Source organism: Aquarana catesbeiana, linkage group LG11 (assembly GCF_042186555.1).
Source record: "Aquarana catesbeiana isolate 2022-GZ linkage group LG11, ASM4218655v1, whole genome shotgun sequence".
NCBI lineage: Eukaryota > Metazoa > Chordata > Amphibia > Anura > Ranidae > Aquarana > Aquarana catesbeiana.
Window position 1 is genome coordinate 24756369 of NC_133334.1, and position 23755 is coordinate 24780123.

At 46.6% G+C, this 23755-nt stretch overlaps 1 protein-coding gene across 1 annotated transcript in view; it reads right to left on the bottom strand.

Annotated features, from left to right (window-relative positions):
• Positions 1 to 23755, bottom strand: part of CTR9 (CTR9 homolog, Paf1/RNA polymerase II complex component) — a 52248-nt gene that overhangs the window by 10444 nt on the left and 18049 nt on the right.

Sequence of the window (23755 nt, forward strand, 5' to 3'; positions counted from 1 at the left end):
AGTCCGCTGACAGCTCCGAGCTACCACGGTTTATAATCTTGTCTCTAATAAAGCAAACGGAGATCAGAGCGGCGGCCATTTTTCTGACGACGAAAATGCCTAGGAACTTAGGCAGGTGACTCCACCAAGATGTCCCCATTAGTGGAGACAGGTTCTTGTCAGTGAGCGTGATATAACTTTGTTATAAAAGAATGAATCCGCGCTTAGGACAGAGTAAGAGCTGCTGCCTATCTCTAATTAGTACCCCTAAGGGTCTAATTTTACAATAGATGAGTAGAATGAGAACGTGGATGGCGCTGCTCTTAATGCTAATTACTGGGTGCAATAAAAGAGAATAGAATATCCCAGGATTCACACTGAATAGAAATAACTTTGATATATAAACCTCCAATAATATCAAACCTTACTAAAAATTTTTTGGCTGAGAAATAGGCCAAGTAATCATGGATAAGCAAATTAAACAAACTCACCAGTAATCACAAAATTAGGTGTGTTCCCCCTATGGGGTATGAGTGTCATCCAAAGTGAAAATATATACCAAGGTGAGAAAATATAAATGAAAGGATCCCTAGTTGTAGCAGTATCTACATATCCCCTTCCGTGTTTATATTTGTAAGATTTCCTGCATATAAACACGGAAGGGGATATGTAGATACTGCACTAACCACATTTGCACAACAAATATATCTTTCCTTATTAATGTCCCAATACTTTTGAATATCCTTTGGTGCCATTTTGTCCCAATACTTTTGGGTTAAAAGTTATTTTTATTTTTTGATTTTTCCCTTTCTTACACTGATTTTTGGTTTGCACTGTTTTACTTTAATTCTCTACAACTAGGGATCCTTTCATTTATATTTTCTCACCTTGGTATATATTTTCACTTTGGATGACACTCATACCCCATAGGGGGAACACACCTAATTTTGTGATTACTGGTGAGTTTGTTTAATTTGCTTATCCATGATTACTTGGCCTATTTCTCAGCCAAAAATTTTTAGTAAGGTTTGATATTATTGGAGGTTTTATATATCAAAGTTATTTCTATTCAGTGTGAATCCTGGGATATTCTATTCTCTTTTATTGCACCCAGTAATTAGCATTAAGAGCAGCGCCATCCACGTTCTCATTCTACTCATCTACTGTGATATAACTTTGTGACTACAGGGCATAGTAACTGATTGGCAAATTCTTATTTGACAATTATTAGAATGTTGTTACGTTGGCAGAAGGGCACGTACAGGCAGATTATTGTACCTGGACGTTGCCCTTTAGGAAGCAGTTTGCGGGCGCACGCGCCGGTGTCTTGCCAAGAAAGTTCCTCCCGGCGGATAAGGGCCCCCCCCGTACTGCGCAGGCGCAGCGCTTGCGCAGTACGAACTACTAGGAGCCGCCGAAGATAGCTGAAGCTGAAAATCTTCAATCAGCTGTACACGGCGCCTGGGTTCAGGTTGAAGCCCCACCATCCAAGTGGACCTAGAGGGAGAATAAAAAAGTGCCGAGCGAAGCGAGGCCGTGCCCGAAGCGCAGCGAGCCTGCGAGGAGCCCTCTTACAGGCGCCGTGTACAGCTGATTTCAAACTATTCGGCTATTTCCGCTGGCTCCTACTGCGCAGGCGGGGGGGGGTCCTTATCCGCCGAGGGGAACTTTCTCGCCAGAACACCGGGCGCTACCTTCGTGAGTGTGATTGCAGGTCCTGCGGACTCAATGTCCGCGGGGATACCCGCTATCATCTCACGAAGAGGAAGAACGGGGAAATGCTGATGTAAACAAGCATTTCCCCGTTCTGCATAGTGGCAGGACACTGATCACAGCACCCTGTAATCGGGAGCGGTGATCAGTGTCATGTCACACATAGCCCCTCCCCCCCACAGTTAGAATCATTCCCTAGGACACACTTAACCCCTTCACCGGCCCCTAATGGTTAACCCCTTCCCTGCCAGTCACATTTAGACAGTAATCAATCCATTTTTAATCGCACTGATCGCTGTATAAATGTGAATGGTCCCATCTGTCCGCCATAAGGTCGCAGTTATGATAAAAATGATCGTCGCCATTACTAGTAAAAAAAAAAAATATTAATAAAAATGCCATAGAACTATCCCCTATTTTGTGGATGCTATAACTTTTGCACAAACCAATCAATAAACGCTTATTGTGATTTTTTTTTTTTTTTTACCAAAAATATGTAGAACAATACGTATCGGCCTAAACTGAGGAAAAAAAATGTTTTTTTATATATTTTTTGGGATATTTATTATAGCAAAAAAGTAAAAAATAATGAATTTTTTTTCAAAATTGTCGCTATTGTTTTGTTTATAGCGCAAAAAATAAAAACCGCAGAGGTGATCAAATACCACCAAAAGAAAGCTCTATTTGTGGGGGAAAAAAAGGACGTCAATTTTTTTTTTTGGGAGCCACGTCGCACGACCGCACAATTGTCAGTTAAAGCGACGCAGTGCCGAATCGCAAAAAACGCTCTGGTCTCTGGTCTTTTGCCAGCCAAATGGTCCGGGGCTTAATATGGAGTTTCGTTTGTTTTTTTTAGTCACTTTTTGGATTATTATTATTGGAAGAAAAGCTCTGGGAATCGTAAGGGGGGCTCCACTGGGGACACCTGATGCGAGGGGGAGCTCCGCCGGGGACTCCTGATGCGAGGGGGGGCTCCGCCGGGGACTCCTGATGCGAGGGGGGGCTCCGCCGGGGACTCCTGATGCGAGGGGGGGCTCCGCCGGGGACTCCTGATGCGAGGGGGGGCTCCGCCGGGGACTCCTGATGCGAGGGGGGGCTTCGCCGGGGACTCCTGATGCGAGGTGGAGCTCCGCCGGGGACTCCTGATGCGAGGTGGAGCTCCGCCGGGGACTCCTGATGCGAGGTGGAGCTCCGCCGGGGACTCCTGATGCGAGGGGGGGCTCCGCCGGGGACACCTCTGGTGTGAGGGGGGGCTCCGCCGGGGACTCCTGGTGTGAGGGGGGGCTCCGCCGGGGACTCCTGGTGTGAGGGGGGGCTCCGCCGGGGACTCCTGGTGTGAGGGGGGGCTCCGCCGGGGACTCCTGGTGTGAGGGGGGGCTCCGCCGGGGACTCCTGGTGTGAGGGGGGGCTCCGCCGGGGACTCCTGGTGTGAGGGGGGGCTCCGCCGGGGACTCCTGGTGTGAGGTGGGGGCTCTTTAATCATCCTGACACCATAACAACCATGGTGCCGGGATGATTGAAGTGCTAACACCAGGTGTTTGGAATAACTTTATCTGATGATTGTTAAACTTTCTAGAATACACATATTTTTATTGTGTAGGATCTGGGGCTGCTGTTGCGTCATTTCCCTCTCCCCCTTTCCCCCTCTCCCCATCTCCCCCTCTCCCCCTCTCCCCCTTTCCCTCTTCATCTCAGACTCTAACCACACCCTCTTGAGTCACGCCCACCATGTCACGTAAACCACGCCCATTTTCGCCACGGCGCACTTGTATATTTTCCTAAGCCACGCCTACAACGAATGCCACGCCCCCTAATTATGGTACGGCTCCGCCTACAGCCACAAAAGTGTTCCACATTTTTTTTTTTTTTTTTTTTTACAATGTTGGCAACTATGATAACCCCTGTCAGATTTTTTTTTTTTTTTCACCATTTGTGTCCCAATGCAGGGAGACTTCCCTTCACTTCCTGTCCCATAGCCAAAAAAGGAAGTGAGAGGAAATACCAGAAAATGAGGGGAATCCCTTGGGACCCCCAGGTCACCAGAACTCATGCCCCATTGGAAGATTTCCCCCTCTATTACTTTTCAGGGGACAATCCAAAAATGTGGGATCTTCTTTATTTTCCTTTTCAATGATAATGGTAAACAGGACAAACAGAGGGAGAATCTCCATAATGGGGGCAGAGACAGCAATCAAAATTGACAGGTGTTCTAATCTCTCTGCCCTCTATCTAAAAAAAAAAACCAAAAAACAAAAGTTTTGCCTTTAGTTATACTTTAACCACTTGAGGTCCGTGCTGTAGCCGAATGACGGCCCCAGCGTGGACCTGAATTTCCGGAGGCCATCATAGGACGTCCTCCCCTTTGCGCGCTCCCAGCGCTCCCCCTGCAGGGCACGCGCGGCGTGATTAACCGAGACTCGGGTGATCACCGATCCGAGTAAGGGGCCGATCGCGGCCCCTTACCACGTAATCAGCTGTCAGCCAATGACATCTGATCACGTGTGTAAACAAAAGCTCGGTAATTGTTTTTTTTTCTCCTCACGCTGACAGTGTGAGGAGAAAAAAAAGCTGATCACCGGCTTATGTTCAAGGGACATCGGTCCGAAGAGGAAGGAGGCACATCTGCCTCCTCCTCTGTGCTTGCCAGTGCCACCTGCCAGTGCCACCTGTCAATTCCCACAAGTGCCACCTATCAATGCCCACCAGTGGTGCCAATCAGTGCCACCTAGCAGTGCTGCCTTTTAGTGTAACCTATCAGTGCCCATCACTGCCAGTTATCAGTGCCACCTATCAGTGCCACTTCTCAGTGCCCACCAATGCCACCTATCAATGCCCTTCAGTGCCACCTCTCAGTGTCACCTCTTAGTGCCCACCAGTGCTGCCCTATCGGTGCCCATCAGTGCAGCCCATCGGTGCCTATCAGTGTAGCCTATTGGTGACCATCAGTGCAGCCTCATCAGCGTACATCAATGAAGGAGAAAAATTACCTGTTTGCAACATTTTATAACAAAATATAAAAAAAATATATATATTTTTTTAAATTCAGTCTTTTTAAATTTTTTTTAACAAAAATAAAAACCGCAGAGGTGATCGAATGCCACCAAAAGAAACCTCTATTTGTGGGAAAAAAATGATAAAAATTTAATTTGGGTACAGTGTTGTATGACCGCGCAATGGTCATTCAAAGTGCGACAGCGCTGAAAAATGAAAATTGGTCTGGAGGGGGGTTTAAGTGCCCGGTAAACAAGTGGTTAACCACTTCAGCCCTGGAAGATTTGGCTGCTGAATGACCAGGCCATTTTTTTGCGATTCGGCACTGCGTCACTTTAATTGACAATTGCGCGGTCGTGCGACGTTGCACCCAAACAAAATTGACGTCCTTTTTTCCCCACAAATAGAGCTTTCTTTTGGTGGTATTTGATCACCTCTGCGGTTTTTATTTTTTGCGCTATAAACAAAAAAATAGCGACAATTTTGAAAAAAAAAAACAATATTTTGTACTTTTTGCTGTAATAAATATCCCCATTTTTGGGGATGAGACCAAAATAAACTTACTTGGTTCAGATGGTGTCAAGCCTGTGTGGCGGTACCAGGTGAGGAGTACAAAGACAAGTGTTTTTTGCCTACAGTCAAGCATGGTGGTGGGAGTGTCATGGTCTGGGGCTGCATGAGTGCTGCCAGCACTGGGGAGCTACAGTTCATTGAGGGAACCATGAATGCCAAAATGTACTGTCACATACTGAAGTCGAGCATGATCCCCTCCCTTCAGAGACTTAACCGCAGGGCAGTATTCCAACATGATAACGACCCCAAACACACCTCCATGACGACCACTGCCTTGCTAAAGAAGCTGAGGGTAAAGGTGATGGACTGGCCAAGCATGTCTCCAGACCTAAACCCTATTGAGCATCTGTGGGGCATCCTCAAACGGAAGGTGGAGGAGTGCAAGGTCTCCAACATCCACCAGCTCTGTGATGTCGTCATGGAGGAGTGGAAGAGAACTCCAGTGGCACCCTGTGAAGCTCTGGTGAACTCCATGCCCAAGAGGGTTAAGGCAGTGCTGGAAAATAATGGTGGCCACACAAAATATTGACACTTTGGGACCAATTTGGACATTTTCACTTTTTCACAATTTTCAGGGGTGTACTCACTTTTGTTGCCAGCGGTTTAGACATTAATGGCTATGTGTTGAGTTATTTTGAGGGGACAGCAAATTTACACTGTTATACAAGCTGTACACTCACTACTTTACATTGTAGCAATGTGTCATTTCTTCAGTGTTGTCACATGAAAAGATAATAAAATATTTACAAAATGTGAGGGGTGTACTCGCTTATTTTTTATGAATGGCATCAATTCATGTGTCATTATGTATTATTGCAATAGCTGTGATTGGCTATCACATGGTACAGGTGTGCTGTGATTAGCCCTGTCTGTACCATGTGATCACAGGGACCAATCACAGAGATCACAACAGTACACAATGATTGGCTATGACTATAAGCCATTGTGTACATTTGACATGTGATCACTACTGTGATTGGTCACAGCCATCACATGGTACCAGGGCCGGCCCGGTATAGCGATCTGTCTTCCGCTGTGTCTGGTGGACACAGCAGGTCACAGATTGTGCCACTGCACGGCCCCTGTTTTGTCACATATGGCGACCCATCACATTTGGCTTCCCGCTGGAGTGCGCATGCGCGACAGCGCCCCATATGCGTTCCAACACTTTTAAAACTTTACGTTTTAAAAGTGTTAAAAGTGACAAAAACACTTTTTATTTTTTTAAACACTTTTAAAAAAGTGTTAAAAGTGACAAAAGTTTTATAAGTGTTGGAACGCATATGGCGGCGTCGCGCATGCCCACTCCAGCGGGCAGCCAAATGTGATGGGTCGCCATATGTGACGAAACACCCCTAGGGGACACACAAGGCACGCAACCGGGAGGGTGTCATATAACGTCCACCCAGAAGACAGAGGCTCCGGGGCGGCTGTAATTTTACAATAGACCAGGCAGGAGGTGGTTAAACCCTACACAGCTGGAATGCCAAAAGGCTTTTCTTAAACAAGGTTGGCCCAAGGCCATCTCAAAAAAGATCCAACTGCTCAACAGACAACCATACCAATCAAATAATACTTGGGAAGCTCGTGAGAAACATAGAAGGATGGTGCCAGAAAAAGGCCATCAATGTAGTCTGAGGGCCTACCATGTAGTCTGAGGGCCTACCATGTTGTCTGAGGGCCTACCATGTTGTCTGAGGGCCTACCATGTAGTCTGAGGGCCTACCATGTAGTCTGAGGAAATACCATGTAGTCTGAGGGCCTACCATGTAGTCTGAGGGCCTACCATGTAGTCTGAGGGCCTACCATGTAGTCGGAGGGAATACCATGTAGTCGGAGGGAATACCATGTAGTCGGAGGGAATACCATGTAGTCGGAGGGAATTCCATGTAGTCTGAGTGCCTACCATGTAGTCTGAGGGCCTACCATGTAGTCGTAGGGAATACCATGTAGTCGGAGGGAATACCATGTAGTCTGAGGGCCTACCATGTAGTCTGAGGAAATACCATGTAGTCTGAGGGCCTACCATGTAGTCTGAGGGCCTACCATGTAGTCTGAGGGCCTACCATGTAGTCGGAGGGCATACCATGTAGTCGGAGGGAATACCATGTAGTCGGAGGGAATACCATGTAGTCGGAGGGAATTCCATGTAGTCTGAGGGCCTACCATGTAGTCTGAGGGCCTACCATGTAGTCGGAGGGAATACCATGTAGTCGGAGGGAATACCATGTAGTCTGAGGGCCTACCATGTAGTCTGAGGGCCTACCATGTAGTCTGAGGGCCTACCATAGGACCTACCATGTAGTCTGAGGGCCTACCATGTAGTCGGAGGGAATACCATGTAGTCGGAGGGCATACCATGTAGTCGGAGGGAATACCATGTAGTCTGAGGGCCTACCATGTAGTCTGAGGGCCTACCATGTAGTCTGAGGGCCTACCATATACTACATAACTATTCCAAAAGGAGTTTGTGCACTAAGAATGTAATGACTATGACTAGCTTCAGAAGACCATGACATGACTAATGTTTTGAGTGAGACTGTAATTGATTTCCTTCAAACCTTCATTGCAAACCCAGATGGCATCATATTCTTGGGCCATTCAAACTCCGTGGTGTGAATTCTGATCCCGGATTCCACCAGAACTACGGCTTTAGAATCTGGCCTGTCAATCAAAAGTAAAACAGCCAATTAGGACTGCGACAAAGAAAAACAATTGTTGGAGAGCAAGTTAAATATACAAAGACACATGGCAAAATAATTGTATATATATAGTTCTGTAATGTTACATTCACACGGGTTACAGAAAAGGTGCCATGTACAATGGGGGAGATTTACTAAAACTGGAGCACTCAGAATGTGGAGCGGCTGTGCATGGTAGCCAATCAGCTTCTAACTTCAGCTCGTTCAATGAAGCTTTGACAATAAAACCTGGAGGCGGATTGGTTTCTATGTAGAGCTGCACCAGATTTTACACTTTCCAGTTGTAGTAAATCTCCCCCATACTGTCAGCGCCTAGCAAACACCCAGTCCAAGAAGGTGTATGGAGACAAATTGGCTTAATACACATTCCTGCTTTTATCGGACATTGCATTATGCCAGATAAAATGTTGAGTTCTACGTTGGGAGCAACAGCATCTTAATTCTACAGGCGATCAAACCAAACTCAGATCGGATGCTTTGGAGGGCATAGGAGAGATATGGGGTCTGAAAGACCCCAGATCTTACCATAAAGAGGACCTGTCAAGGCTCATGCGGTCACAAGGGATGTTGTTCATCCCTTGTGATAGCAATAAAGTTAATCCAAAAAAAATTTAAACCTCCTGTGTAACTCTGAATTGGTAACCTGTCAAGGCTTTTAAAGTGTCTCCTATGAAAATTTTTAGGTAATATAGTTTAGCGCTGTTCCACGGGCATACACAATTTTAAAGCATGGCGTGTTAGGTGTCTATATACTCGGCGGAACTTTTTTTTTTTTTTACCAAACAACTGAGTATTAGACTGCATTTCTATGTACTAAAACTCAGTGTATTTTTTTCCTAAAAAGTTTGATAATTGATAATCCACTATGCAAATATCTTGTGACATAAAAAACTGCAACACCCACCATTTTTAATCTCCAAGGTCTCTGATTATAAAATATATAATATTTGTGGGTTCCAAGAAAAAAAAAACGAATTGTTCCGTGTATGAGAGAGATGTCAGAATTGGCCCAGAATGGAAGGTGTTTGTTACCCCAACATTTCCTATTCCTGATATGTGCCTGCTGTACCATGTACTTGTATGAGAAAGTCTCCTGTTCTCTTTGTTTTGCTTCCTTTATGTGAAATCCCTGGTGTGTCTGTCAGTCCCTCTGCTTTCCTAATAAAAACTGACCACACTAAGCAGGAGAGCACAGCGTGGTCAGTTCTCTAGCTATGATGGGAACTCAGCCTGCTCTCCTCCAATGATCAGACTTGTCCTGACACCCCCCCCCCCCCACTGCACAGCTTTTCACTGAGAAGATCAGTGTGCTGCTGCTTCTCCTCCCCAAGCTCTTATGCAGCTGAGAACAGAGGGAATGTGATCACTTATAAAAAAGGCAACAAAGATATTTATAATTTTTTTATTTTTTATATCTATACACAAATGTTTTGCTTACCATTTCTATTTTAATCGCTTGCTGACCAGCGCACGCTGATGTACATCAGCAGAATGGCACTGGGGGCAAAAGGGCAAACAGGTATGTCCCCTTTAAGAAGCGGTGTTGCGGGCGCGCGAGTGCCACGTCCTCCGTGACAGCGGGTCCCGTGGACTCGATGTCGGTCGGATGCCCGCAATCGTGTCACGGAGAGGTAGAACGGGGAGATACTTTTGTAAACAAAGCATTTCCCCGTTCTGCCTAGTGACATGACAGAGATCACTGCTCCCTGTCATCGAGAGCAGTGATCACTGTCCTGTGTGTTGAAGCCCATCCCCCCCTAACAGTTAGAATCACTCCCTAGGACACACTTAACCCCTTCACTGCCCCCTAGTGGTTAACCCCTTCCCTGCCAGGGTCATTTACACAGTAATCAGTGCATTTTTAAAGCACTGATCGCTGTATAAATGACAATGGTCCCAAAATAGTGTCAAAATTGTCCGCCATAATGTCGCAGTCACGGTAAAAATCGCAGATCGCCATTGCTAATTAAAAAAAAAAAATTAATAAAAGTGCCATAAAACTGTCCCGTTTTGTAGACGCTATAAATTTTGCACAAACCAATCGCTTATTGCGATTTTTTTTAACTAAAATTACGTAGAAGAATTCATATTGGTCTAAACTGAGGAAAAAAAAGGGTTTTTTTTATATTTTGGGGGATATTTATTATAGCAAAAAGTAAAAAAATATTGCTTTTTTTTTCCTCAAAATTATCGCTCTATTTTTATGTTTATAGCGCAAAAAATAAAAACCACAGAGGTGATCAAATACCACCAAAAGAAAGCTCTATTTGTGGGGGGAAAAAAAGGACGTCAATTTTGTTTGGGTACAACGTCGCACGACCGCGCAATTGTCAGTTAAAGAGACGCAGTGCCGAATCGTAAAAAGTGCTCTGGTCAGGAAGGGGGTAAAATCTTCCGAGGGCTGAATCGGTTAAAAACCCCTTTTATACTACACCAGGTCACTTCCTTGTTAGGAATGGTTCCTGGGCCCCAGGGCCCCTGTGAATGGGGCCCCGCTTTCTTAATAATGAGTAAATCTAAAAATAAATAACGGTGTATAAAAATAAAAATGGGTGTGCGATGACATTAATAATAAATAAATATAAATAAAAGATTGTGAATGGAAAAAAATAGGTTAAAAATATAAACAAATAAAAGTAATATAAAATAAAAAAATAAGAGAGTATAAATATACATAAAAAAATAAAGATAATGAATAAAAATGTATATAAAAAAATAAAAAAGGATACATTTATGAATAAATTTAAAGAATAAAGATAAAAAAAAAGGGTGTATAAAATAAATAATAATGATAAATATAATAGTTAATAAATATAAAAATAACTCTAAATAAGGGTGTATAAAAATAAAGAAAAATAATGAGGATAATAATTAATAAATATAAAAATAACTATGAATCAGGGTGTATAAAAATAATAAATGCATATGAAAAATAAAAAATGGTGTAGAAAAAGAAAAAAAAAATATAATAATGGGTAAATCTAAAAATAAATAATGGTGTATAAAAATGGGTGCTTGATGAAATGAATAATGAATAAATATAAAGGGGTATAAAAATAATAAATGAAAATCATAAATACCATAAATAAAATGAATAATTAAAAAAATGTAGGAAAAAAAAGTGTGCTTTGCACACCCGATCCACAAGCCCCAGGGTAGACTAGAACTCGTGGACCTGACGATATACCTCCCAGTTGGCTTGGATTAAGGACACACGCCACTGCGTCCGGCGAGGTTAAAGCAGTGCTCTCTTTATCTTGAAGCTGGATTCTCAGTGACGTCATCGGCTCAGCACTGCCATCTATAGGCAGCAGGGCCGGTACAAGGGGTGGGCGGGAGGATCGGCTGCCCTGGGCAGGGTGTGGGAGGAGTGTGGGAGGGGGGCTCTAGGTCGCCGACAGCAGCATGAGCATGCAGAGAATATTTAGGTTATGGCTCCACTCAATTGGACAGTCTGCCCAAAAAGTGGGCTGAGGATGCACCCATACATATTGCTTGCCTCCTCTCTACAGCGGCAACCACATTCTGGCACAGAGGGAGAAAAATTCATTCTACTGGCCTTGATTTCTCATCAGTCTGGCTGGCTGGATCGGGCTGTGACACTGAGAGCTCCTCTACAGGTGGGCGGAGCAAGATGATACAACAGTGCAGTTCCGATCATTGCTTTCCGCCCCCTGCATACATCATACAGCTCTCCCAACATGAAGATCTCACAGGATGGATGTTAGTTTTCTTCCATGTGAGTCCCCACTGCTCTGCCTTCCAAACTCTACCTGGCTGTGCTGTAAACTCGCCCTGTACTTTGCAGAGCAGGTTTACAAAAAGTGAAGAACAATTCTTATATATGTTGGGAATATACTGGGACTTTTCATTTGTTAATGTTCTCTGCTGATCCATCTAGTACTTGTGTATAGGGAGGGGATCCAGTGCTTAACTAACTCCCCCCAGCTGTCTCCCATCCTAAACACAGGATATGTCTCACTAACAGCAGTGTACTTACTATATTATTTGCCTGATATAAGCTGGGTGCAATGAAAAAATAAATACCTGTCCCTATTAGCTCAGTCTCCTGTCAGTCTATTGAGCCCTCCCCTGCTCTGTCAGCCCCACATTCCCAGAAAAGAGCTGAGGTGTTAGCATAGAGCTCTGTACATGTGCAGACTGGGGATAAAGGCTGGGGAAACATTATTTCAGCAAGCTGCAAATGCCATCGATGTTGTTGGGAATCAGAGCCCCCTGTGTGTCAGAGCCCCCTGTGTGTCAGAGCCCCCCTGTGTGTCAGAGCCCCCTGTGTGTCAGAGCCCCCCTGTGTGTCAGAGCCCCCCTGTGTGTCAGAGCCCCCTGTGTGTCAGAGCCCCCCTGTGTGTCAGAGCCCCCCTGTGTGTCAGAGCCCCCCTGTGTGTCAGAGCCCCCTGTGTGTCAGAGCCCCCTGTGTGTCAGAGCCCCCTGTGTGTCAGAGCCCCCCTGTGTGTCAGAGCCCCCCTGTGTGTCAGAGCCCCCTGTGTGTCAGAGCCCCCTGTGTGTCAGAGCCCCCCTGTGTGTCAGAGCCCCCTGTGTGTCAGAGCCCCCCTGTGTGTCAGAGCCCCCTGTGTGTCAGAGCCCCCCTGTGTGTCAGAGCCCCCCTGTGTGTCAGAGCCCCCTGTGTGTCAGAGCCCCCCTGTGTGTCAGAGCCCCCTGTGTGTCAGAGCCCCCCTGTGTGTCAGAGCCCCCTGTGTGTCAGAGCGTGTCCTCCTCATTCTCTTTCCCATGTTGACTTTAGACAGCAGAGCAGAAAGTAGAGGAGTCCAGTGTGCTGAAGTGTGGAGAATGTGTGATCCTGTTTTTCATAGGCTATTGAGTTTGGCTAAATCTGCTAGTACATCTAACACTACCCTCCTTCCCAGACTGACTATGCTGCTATCAGCTGTGCCTTCTGTGCTCCTTTATCCAGATTGGGGGCACTCTAATACAGGACATATGCCACTGGCCAGATCGCCAGGTGAAAACAGAGGGGAAAAGCCTAAAATAAAACTAATGCAGCCACCACATCTAATGATTGTTAAACTGCAATATATAACATATTGGGTTTTATACCAGTCTTCTGAACCCTATTTCCACAATCCTTAATATGTTTTTTTTTTCCATTCCTGAGCTCTGCATCACTTGCTACTGAACCCTTGCACTGTAAATGGGGGGGGGGGGAGGGCGCAATTTGGTATGTTCGCACTGGGTGACCTTGTCCCGGCACTGCTGCTAGGTGTCACTGATTGGCACCACTGGTGGGCATTGATAGGTGACACTTGTGGGCATTGATAGTTGGCACTCATGGGCATTGATACATGGCATGGGTGGGCACTGTGGGCACTGTCAGGTGGCAATGTGTCAGGTGGCACTGGCAGGGGGTACTTGTGGCACAATCGAGGCATTATTGCCTCCTCCTCTTCGGGACCGATGTCTCTTGCTAACGAGCCGGTGATCGGCTTTTTTTTCTCCTCGCACTGTCAGCGCGAGGAGGAAAAAAAAACGATCACAGAGCTTTTGTTTTGATCATGTGATCAGCTGTCATTGGCTGACAGTTGATCACATGGTAAGGGGCCGGGACCGGCCCCTTACTTGGATCGGTGATCAGCCGAGTCTCAGTGACTCGGTGATCACATCGCGCTCGGTGCTCGCCCTGCAGGGCGCGTGCACAGGGGAGGCCGTCATATGACGGCCTCCCGGGAATTAAGGTCCACGCTGTAGCCGTCATTCGGCTATAGCGCGGATATCAAGCGGTTAAAGATGATATTTTATCTATTTCTGAGTGGGTGGTCTGTCAAAGTCCCGATTGAGGGGGTTATTCCTTTGTTCCTATGCCCCCGCCCCCGTCCCCATTGTACTTGCCTCTGTGGATGCAGAGCTGTCAGTGCCCACGCATGGCGTGGCGATCCCGGGAAGTGATGAATTGATATTCATGCTCTTCTCCCACTTCTTTTTGCAGTACTTCCAGGATGGAGTAGAGCGTTGCTCTTTGCTGGCGCTGACCAATCAGAATAACTCTGACCTGTCCTAGAAGCACTGCAGTAAGAAGAGGGGGGATTTTAAACCTGTGGACACCTGCACCAGCTTTGTGGGCACTGATAGCTCATCACCCACGGTGGTAAGTACAAAAGCAGCCAGCAAATACGTGTTTTGTTGCAAAACAAAAGAGCTGAAACACCCTGTAAAAAAAAAAAAAAAAAAAGTGCCAATCTCTGCACCCAATAAAGGTGCGGGAACTTTTTGTGTTGTGCAAAAAAAAATAAAAACCGTGCAGCAATGCGATGCACAGGTGTCAATGGGGCCTTTTTAAATTTTTTTTTATACAAGATTTTAGGTTTCAAAAACACTTTTAGTACCTAAATAGTACTTTTTGCTTATTATTATAACTTTTTTTATGGGAAAGGTCAGAATCAAAAGAATGATGACTGAGAAGGAAAGTGGTACAGAGGGCTCTGGTTCCAAAAGATGGATAGTTCCTCTAAATTAGGAGCATCAACCCTGACAGCGTGCATGAGACTTCAACCTCCATACAACCAATCAGATCGTCCCGTGTGTGCTCAGCAGAGACACATGCAAGACCATCTACCACCGCAAATCATTAGGCAGCTGTAAACACGTGCTCAAAATGTCTCCGCCCCTCTCGATTTAGCTAGGCACAGTAGAAATCCCGCCTGCCGACCAACCACGCCTCCCATGGGCGTTACCGCTGCCAAGGCCGGCCCCTGTGTCTGAGAGAGACGTGGAGAGGAATGGCTGTGGGTTTTATTGACTGTCATTGTCATGTGACCGCTGATGAGTTTCTGCCAATTTTGTAACTATATAAACTATCCGAAAGGGAAAGTAGTCACCAGTCCGCTGACAGCTCCGAGCTACCACGGTTTATAATCTTGTCTCTAATAAAGCAAACGGAGATCAGAGCGGCGGCCATTTTTCTGACGACGAAAATGCCTAGGAACTTAGGCAGGTGACTCCACCAAGATGTCCCCATTAGTGGAGACAGGTTCTTGTCAGTGAGCGTGATATAACTTTGTTATAAAAGAATGAATCCGCGCTTAGGACAGAGTAAGAGCTGCTGCCTATCTCTAATTAGTACCCCTAAGGGTCTAATTTTACAATAGATGAGTAGAATGAGAACGTGGATGGCGCTGCTCTTAATGCTAATTACTGGGTGCAATAAAAGAGAATAGAATATCCCAGGATTCACACTGAATAGAAATAACTTTGATATATAAAACCTCCAATAATATCAAACCTTACTAAAAATTTTTTGGCTGAGAAATAGGCCAAGTAATCATGGATAAGCAAATTAAACAAACTCACCAGTAATCACAAAATTAGGTGTGTTCCCCCTATGGGGTATGAGTGTCATCCAAAGTGAAAATATATACCAAGGTGAGAAAATATAAATGAAAGGATCCCTAGTTGTAGCAGTATCTACATATCCCCTTCCGTGTTTATATTTGTAAGATTTCCTGCATATAAACACGGAAGGGGATATGTAGATACTGCACTAACCACATTTGCACAACAAATATATCTTTCCTTATTAATGTCCCAATACTTTTGAATATCCTTTGGTGCCATTTTGTCCCAATACTTTTGGGTTAAAAGTTATTTTTATTTTTTGATTTTTCCCTTTCTTACACTGATTTTTGGTTTGCACTGTTTTACTTTAATTCTCTACAACTAGGGATCCTTTCATTTATATTTTCTCACCTTGGTATATATTTTCACTTTGGATGACACTCATACCCCATAGGGGGAACACACCTAATTTTGTGATTACTGGTGAGTTTGTTTAATTTGCTTATCCATGATTACTTGGCCTATTTCTCAGCCAAAAAATTTTTAGTAAGGTTTGATATTATTGGAGGTTTTATATATCAAAGTTATTTCTATTCAGTGTGAATCCTGGGATATTCTATTCTCTTTTATTGCACCCAGTAATTAGCATTAAGAGCAGCGCCATCCACGTTCTCATTCTACTCATCTACTGTGATATAACTTTGTGACTACAGGGCATAGTAACTGATTGGCAAATTCTTATTTGACAATTATTAGAATGTTGTTACGTTGGCAGAAGGGCACGTACAGGCAGATTATTGTACCTGGACGTTGCCCTTTAGGAAGCAGTTTGCGGGCGCACGCGCCGGTGTCTTGCCAAGAAAGTTCCTCCCGGCGGATAAGGGCCCCCCCCCGTACTGCGCAGGCGCAGCGCTTGCGCAGTACGAACTACTAGGAGCCGCCGAAGATAGCTGAAGCTGAAAATCTTCAATCAGCTGTACACGGCGCCTGGGTTCAGGTTGAAGCCCCACCATCCAAGTGGACCTAGAGGGAGAATAAAAAAGTGCCGAGCGAAGCGAGGCCGTGCCCGAAGCGCAGCGAGCCTGCGAGGAGCCCTCTTACAGGCGCCGTGTACAGCTGATTTCAAACTATTCGGCTATTTCCGCTGGCTCCTACTGCGCAGGCGGGGGGGGGGTCCTTATCCGCCGAGGGGAACTTTCTCGCCAGAACACCGGGCGCTACCTTCGTGAGTGTGATTGCAGGTCCTGCGGACTCAATGTCCGCGGGGATACCCGCTATCATCTCACGAAGAGGAAGAACGGGGAAATGCTGATGTAAACAAGCATTTCCCCGTTCTGCATAGTGGCAGGACACTGATCACAGCACCCTGTAATCGGGAGCGGTGATCAGTGTCATGTCACACATAGCCCCTCCCCCCCACAGTTAGAATCATTCCCTAGGACACACTTAACCCCTTCACCGGCCCCTAATGGTTAACCCCTTCCCTGCCAGTCACATTTAGACAGTAATCAATCCATTTTTAATCGCACTGATCGCTGTATGAATGTGAATGGTCCCATCTGTCCGCCATAAGGTCGCAGTTATGATAAAAATGATCGTCGCCATTACTAGTAAAAAAAAAAAAATATTAATAAAAATGCCATAGAACTATCCCCTATTTTGTGGATGCTATAACTTTTGCACAAACCAATCAATAAACGCTTATTGTGATTTTTTTTTTTTTTTACCAAAAATATGTAGAACAATACGTATCGGCCTAAACTGAGGAAAAAAAATGTTTTTTTATATATTTTTTGGGGATATTTATTATAGCAAAAAAGTAAAAAATAATGAATTTTTTTTCAAAATTGTCGCTATTGTTTTGTTTATAGCGCAAAAAATAAAAACCGCAGAGGTGATCAAATACCACCAAAAGAAAGCTCTATTTGTGGGGGAAAAAAAGGACGTCAATTTTTTTTTTTGGGAGCCACGTCGCACGACCGCACAATTGTCAGTTAAAGCGACGCAGTGCCGAATCGCAAAAAACGCTCTGGTCTCTGGTCTTTTGCCAGCCAAATGGTCCGGGGCTTAATATGGAGTTTCGTTTGTTTTTTTTAGTCACTTTTTGGATTATTATTATTGGAAGAAAAGCTCTGGGAATCGTAAGGGGGGCTCCACTGGGGACACCTGATGCGAGGGGGAGCTCCGCCGGGGACTCCTGATGCGAGGGGGGGCTCCGCCGGGGACTCCTGATGCGAGGGGGGGCTCCGCCGGGGACTCCTGATGCGAGGGGGGGCTCCGCCGGGGACTCCTGATGCGAGGGGGGGCTCCGCCGGGGACTCCTGATGCGAGGGGGGCTCCGCCGGGGACTCCTGATGCGAGGGGGGGCTCCGCCGGGGACTCCTGATGCGAGGGGGGGCTCCGCCGGGGACTCCTGATGCGAGGGGGGGCTCCGCCGGGGACTCCTGATGCGAGGGGGGGCTTCGCCGGGGACTCCTGATGCGAGGTGGAGCTCCGCCGGGGACTCCTGATGCGAGGTGGAGCTCCGCCGGGGACTCCTGATGCGAGGTGGAGCTCCGCCGGGGACTCCTGATGCGAGGGGGGGCTCCGCCGGGGACTCCTGGTGTGAGGGGGGGCTCCGCCGGGGACTCCTGGTGTGAGGGGGGGCTCCGCCGGGGACTCCTGGTGTGAGGGGGGGCTCCGCCGGGGACTCCTGGTGTGAGGGGGGGCTCCGCCGGGGACTCCTGGTGTGAGGGGGGGCTCCGCCGGGGACTCCTGGTGTGAGGTGGGGGCTCTTTAATCATCCTGACACCATAACAACCATGGTGCCGGGATGATTGAAGTGCTAACACCAGGTGTTTGGAATAACTTTATCTGATGATTGTTAAACTTTCTAGAATACACATATTTTTATTGTGTAGGATCTGGGGCTGCTGTTGCGTCATTTCCCTCTCCCCCTTTCCCCCTCTCCCCATCTCCCCCTCTCCCCCTCTCCCCCTTTCCCTCTCCATCATTCATCTCAGACTCTAACCACACCCTCTTGAGTCACGCCCACCATGTCACGTAAACCACGCCCATTTTTCGCCACGGCACACTTGTATATTTTCCCTAAGCCACGCCTACAACGAATGCCACGCCCCCTAATTATGGTACGGCTCCGCCTACAGCCACAAAAGTGTTCCACATTTTTTTTTTTTTTTTTTTTTTTACAATGTTGGCAACTATGATAACCCCTGTCAGATTTTTTTTTTTTTTTTCACCATTTGTGTCCCAATGCAGGGAGACTTCCCTTCACTTCCTGTCCCATAGCCAAAAAAGGAAGTGAGAGGAAATACCAGAAAATGAGGGGAATCCCTTGGGGACCCCCAGGTCACCAGAACTCATGCCCCATTGGAAGATTTCCCCCTCTATTACTTTTCAGGGGACAATCCAAAAATGTGGGATCTTCTTTATTTTCCTTTTCAATGATAATGGTAAACAGGACAAACAGAGGGAGAATCTCCATAATGGGGGCAGAGACAGCAATCAAAATTGACAGGTGTTCTAATCTCTCTGCCCTCTATCTAAAAAAAAAAACCAAAAAACAAAAGTTTTGCCTTTAGTTATACTTTAACCACTTGAGGTCCGTGCTGTAGCCGAATGACGGCCCCAGCGTGGACCTGAATTTCCGGGAGGCCATCATAGGACGTCCTCCCCTTTGCGCGCTCCCAGCGCTCCCCCTGCAGGGCACGCGCGGCGTGATTAACCGAGACTCGGGTGATCACCGATCCGAGTAAGGGGCCGATCGCGGCCCCTTACCACGTAATCAGCTGTCAGCCAATGACATCTGATCACGTGTGTAAACAAAAGCTCGGTAATTGTTTTTTTTTCTCCTCACGCTGACAGTGTGAGGAGAAAAAAAAGCTGATCACCGGCTTATGTTCAAGGGACATCGGTCCCGAAGAGGAAGGAGGCACATCTGCCTCCTCCTCTGTGCTTGCCAGTGCCACCTGCCAGTGCCACCTGTCAATTCCCACAAGTGCCACCTATCAATGCCCACCAGTGGTGCCAATCAGTGCCACCTAGCAGTGCTGCCTTTCAGTGTAACCTATCAGTGCCCATCACTGCCAGTTATCAGTGCCACCTATCAGTGCCACTTCTCAGTGCCCACCAATGCCACCTATCAATGCCCTTCAGTGCCACCTCTCAGTGTCACCTCTCAGTGCCCACCAGTGCTGCCCTATCGGTGCCCATCAGTGCAGCCCATCGGTGCCTATCAGTGTAGCCTATTGGTGACCATCAGTGCAGCCTCATCAGCGTACATCAATGAAGGAGAAAAATGACCTGTTTGCAACATTTTATAACAAAATATAAAAAAAAAATATATATATTTTTTTAAATTCAGTCTTTTTAAATTTTTTTAACAAAAAATAAAAACCGCAGAGGTGATCGAATGCCACCAAAAGAAACCTCTATTTGTGGGAAAAAATGATAAAAATTTAATTTGGGTACAGTGTTGTATGACCGCGCAATGGTCATTCAAAGTGCGACAGCGCTGAAAGCTGAAAATTGGTCTGGAGGGGGGTTTAAGTGCCCAGTAAACAAGTGGTTAACCACTTCAGCCCTGGAAGATTTGGCTGCTGAATGACCAGGCCATTTTTTGCGATTCGGCACTGCGTCATTTTAATTGACAATTGCGCGGTCGTGCGACGTTGCACCCAAACAAAATTGACGTCCTTTTTTCCCCACAAATAGAGCTTTCTTTTGGTGGTATTTGATCACCTCTGCGGTTTTTATTTTTTGCGCTATAAACAAAAAAAGAGCGACCATTTTGAAAAAAAAAACAATATTTTGTACTTTTTGCTGTAATAAATATCCCCATTTTTGGGGATGAGACCAAAATAAACTTACTTGGTTCAGATGGTGTCAAGCCTGTGTGGCGGTACCAGGTGAGGAGTACAAAGACAAGTGTTTTTTGCCTACAGTCAAGCATGGTGGTGGGAGTGTCATGGTCTGGGGCTGCATGAGTGCTGCCAGCACTGGGGAGCTACAGTTCATTGAGGGAACCATGAATGCCAAAATGTACTGTCACATACTGAAGTCGAGCATGATCCCCTCCCTTCAGAGACTTAACCGCAGGGCAGTATTCCAACATGATAACGACCCCAAACACACCTCCATGACGACCACTGCCTTGCTAAAGAAGCTGAGGGTAAAGGTGATGGACTGGCCAAGCATGTCTCCAGACCTAAACCCTATTGAGCATCTGTGGGGCATCCTCAAACGGAAGGTGGAGGAGCGCAAGGTCTCCAACATCCACCAGCTCTGTGATGTCGTCATGGAGGAGTGGAAGAGAACTCCAGTGGCACCCTGTGAAGCTCTGGTGAACTCCATGCCCAAGAGGGTTAAGGCAGTGCTGGAAAATAATGGTGGCCACACAAAATATTGACACTTTGGGACCAATTTGGACATTTTCACTTTTTCACAATTTTCAGGGGTGTACTCACTTTTGTTGCCAGCGGTTTAAACATTAATGGCTGTGTGTTGAGTTATTTTGAGGGGACAGCAAATTTACACTGTTATACAAGCTGTACACTCACTACTTTACATTGTAGCAATGTGTCATTTCTTCAGTGTTGTCACATGAAAAGATAATAAAATATTTACAAAATGTGAGGGGTGTACTCGCTTATTTTTTATGAATGGCATCAATTCATGTGTCATTATGTATTATTGCAATAGCTGTGATTGGCTATCACATGGTACAGGTGTGCTGTGATTAGCCCTGTCTGTACCATGTGATCACAGGGACCAATCACAGAGATCACAACAGTACACAATGATTGGCTATGACTATAAGCCATTGTGTACATTTGACATGTGATCACTGTGCAGTGCTGCCAACCTACCAGATTGAAATTTACTGACACAACATCCAAAATTTACTGGCACAGCCAAGTTTTTACTGGAATTTTCCAAAAGTAGATATTAACTTAAAAAAAATATATTTCTATCTTATTTTTGATATAGTAAGTAGCTCACGGGGCAAGAAATAAGAATGGGGAGGCACGCACACACATGAAACTGACTCTCACAATGACATTGACAGCAGTGTGCAGCAGCACAGATGATGAGGACACCTCAACGACACGACGCGTCTCCTCCTGAATCACAGTCTCTCTCCACACCAGGTGGTCCCTTCAGTCCAAACAGCACTGACAGCCCCACTCCTGTCCCACAGACCTGCACACGAGGCTCCGGCCGCTCTGCTCAGCTCCCTTGCACCATCACACGACATGCTCAGGCACACCTGTGGTAGACCCGCCCCTTCCGGTGCTGCCCGAACACACTGTAGCAGGCACTTCAATAGTCTCGGCCGGCTCCAGACCAGAATTGTACATGTGCAGTATCAAGCCAACCGTCAGACATTTTTTACTGGCAACTTCTTCCTGTCACTGGCATTTACTGGCAGTAGAAAAGTGCCTGTTTTTTACTGGCTGCCAGTATAAATACTGATGGTTGGCAACAATGTCACTGTGATTGGTCACAGCCATCACATGGTACCAGGGCCGGCCCGGTATAGCGATCTGTCTTCCGCTGTGTCTGGTGGACACAGCAGGTCACAGATTGTGCCACTGCACGGCCCCTGTTTTGTCACATATGGCGACCCATCACATTTGGCTTCCCGCTGGAGTGCGTATGAAGAGGCGGAGCTCTGAGTGCGTATGAAGAGGCGGAGCTCTGAGTGCGTATGAAGAGGAGGAGCTCTGAGTGTGTATGAAGAGGCGGAGCTCTGAGTGCGTATGAAGAGGAGGAGCTCTGAGTGCGTATGAAGAGGCAGAGCTCTGAGTGCGTATGAAGAGGAGGAGCTCTGAGTGTGTATGAAGAGGCGGAGCTCTGAGTGTGTATGAAGAGGCGGAGCTCTGAGTGTGTATGAAGAGGCGGAGCTCTGAGTGCGTATGAAGAGGCGGAGCTCTGAGTGTGTATGAAGAGGAGGAGCTCTGAGTGTGTATGAAGAGGCGGAGCTCTGAGTGTGTATGAAGAGGCAGAGCTCTGAGTGTGTATGAAGAGGAGGAGCTCTGAGTGTGTATGAAGAGGAGGAGCTCTGAGTGTGTATGAAGAGGCAGAGCTCTGAGTGTGTATGAAGAGGAGGAGCTCTGAGTGTGTATGAAGAGGCGGAGCTCTGAGTGTGTATGAAGAGGCGGAGCTCTGAGTGTGTATGAAGAGGAGGAGCTCTGAGTGTGTATGAAGAGGAGGAGCTCTGAGTGTGTATGAAGAGGAGGAGCTCTGAGTGTGTATGAAGAGGCGGAGCTCTGAGTGCGTATGAAGAGGCGGAGCTCTGAGTGCGTATGAAGAGGCGGAGCTCTGAGTGCGTATGAAGAGGAGGAGCTCTGAGTGCGTATGAAGAGGCGGAGCTCTGAGTGCGTATGAAGAGGCGGAGCTCTGAGTGCGTATGAAGAGGCTCGGCTCTGAGTGTGTATGAAGAGGAGGAGCTCTGAGTGTGTATGAAGAGGCGGAGCCCTGAGTGTGTATGAAGAGGCGGAGCTCTGAGTGTGTATGAAGAGCCGGAGCACTGAGTGTGTATGAAGAGGCGGAGCCCTGAGTGTGGATGAAGAGGCGGAGCTCTGAGTGTGTATGAAGAGGCGGAGCTCTGAATGTGTATGAAGAGGCGGAGCTCTGAATGTGTATGAAGAGGCGGAGCTCTGAGTGTGTATGAAGAGGCGGAGCTCTGAGTGTGTATGAAGGGGCGGAGCTCTGAGTGTATGAAGAGGCGGAGCTCTGAGTGTGTATGAAGAGGCGGAGCTCTGAGTGTGTATGAAGAGGAGGAGCTCTGCGTGTGTATGAAGAGGCGGAGTTCTGAGTGTGTATGAAGAGGTGAGCCCTGAGTGTGTATGAAGAGGTGGAGCTCTGAGTGTGTATGAAGAGGCGGAGCTCTGAGTGTGTATGAAGAGGTGGAGCCCTGAGTGTGTATGAAGAGGTGGAGCTCTGAGTGTGTATGAAGAGGCGAGGCTCTGAGTGTGTATGAAGAGGCGGAGCTCTGAGTGTGTATGAAGAGGTGGAGCCCTGAGTGTGTATGAAGAGGCGGAGCTCTAAGTGTGTATGAAGAGGAGGAGCTCTGAGTGTGTATAAAGGGGCGGAGCTCCTGCTGGAACAGCGGTCGGAGGAGGAGTCTAGGAGGGAGATGACAGAAAGCTCAGCAGACTCTCAGGAGTGAGCGAGGAGGATCCAGTTCCTTTGCCATCGGAGGTGAGGAGAGTGTGAAGGATGTTGGTGACTCTGGTAGATGAAAAGCTGGGAGTCATATTGCTCTGGTGAGTGGGGAAGCACTACTAAGGGGGCGCCCTCACCATCACGTGTGTAAGAGGTGGAAGAAGGCGTGGCTACACTACAGCTGGCACAGAACTTTACACCTTATCAACTTTTTATTGATTGGTGGACTTTTTTTTTTTTTTTTTTTAGAAAAATACCTTCATTGAAGTAGATGCAAAGTGGAAGCAGTGGACTTGCAGAGATCACTATATTGAGCACAAAAT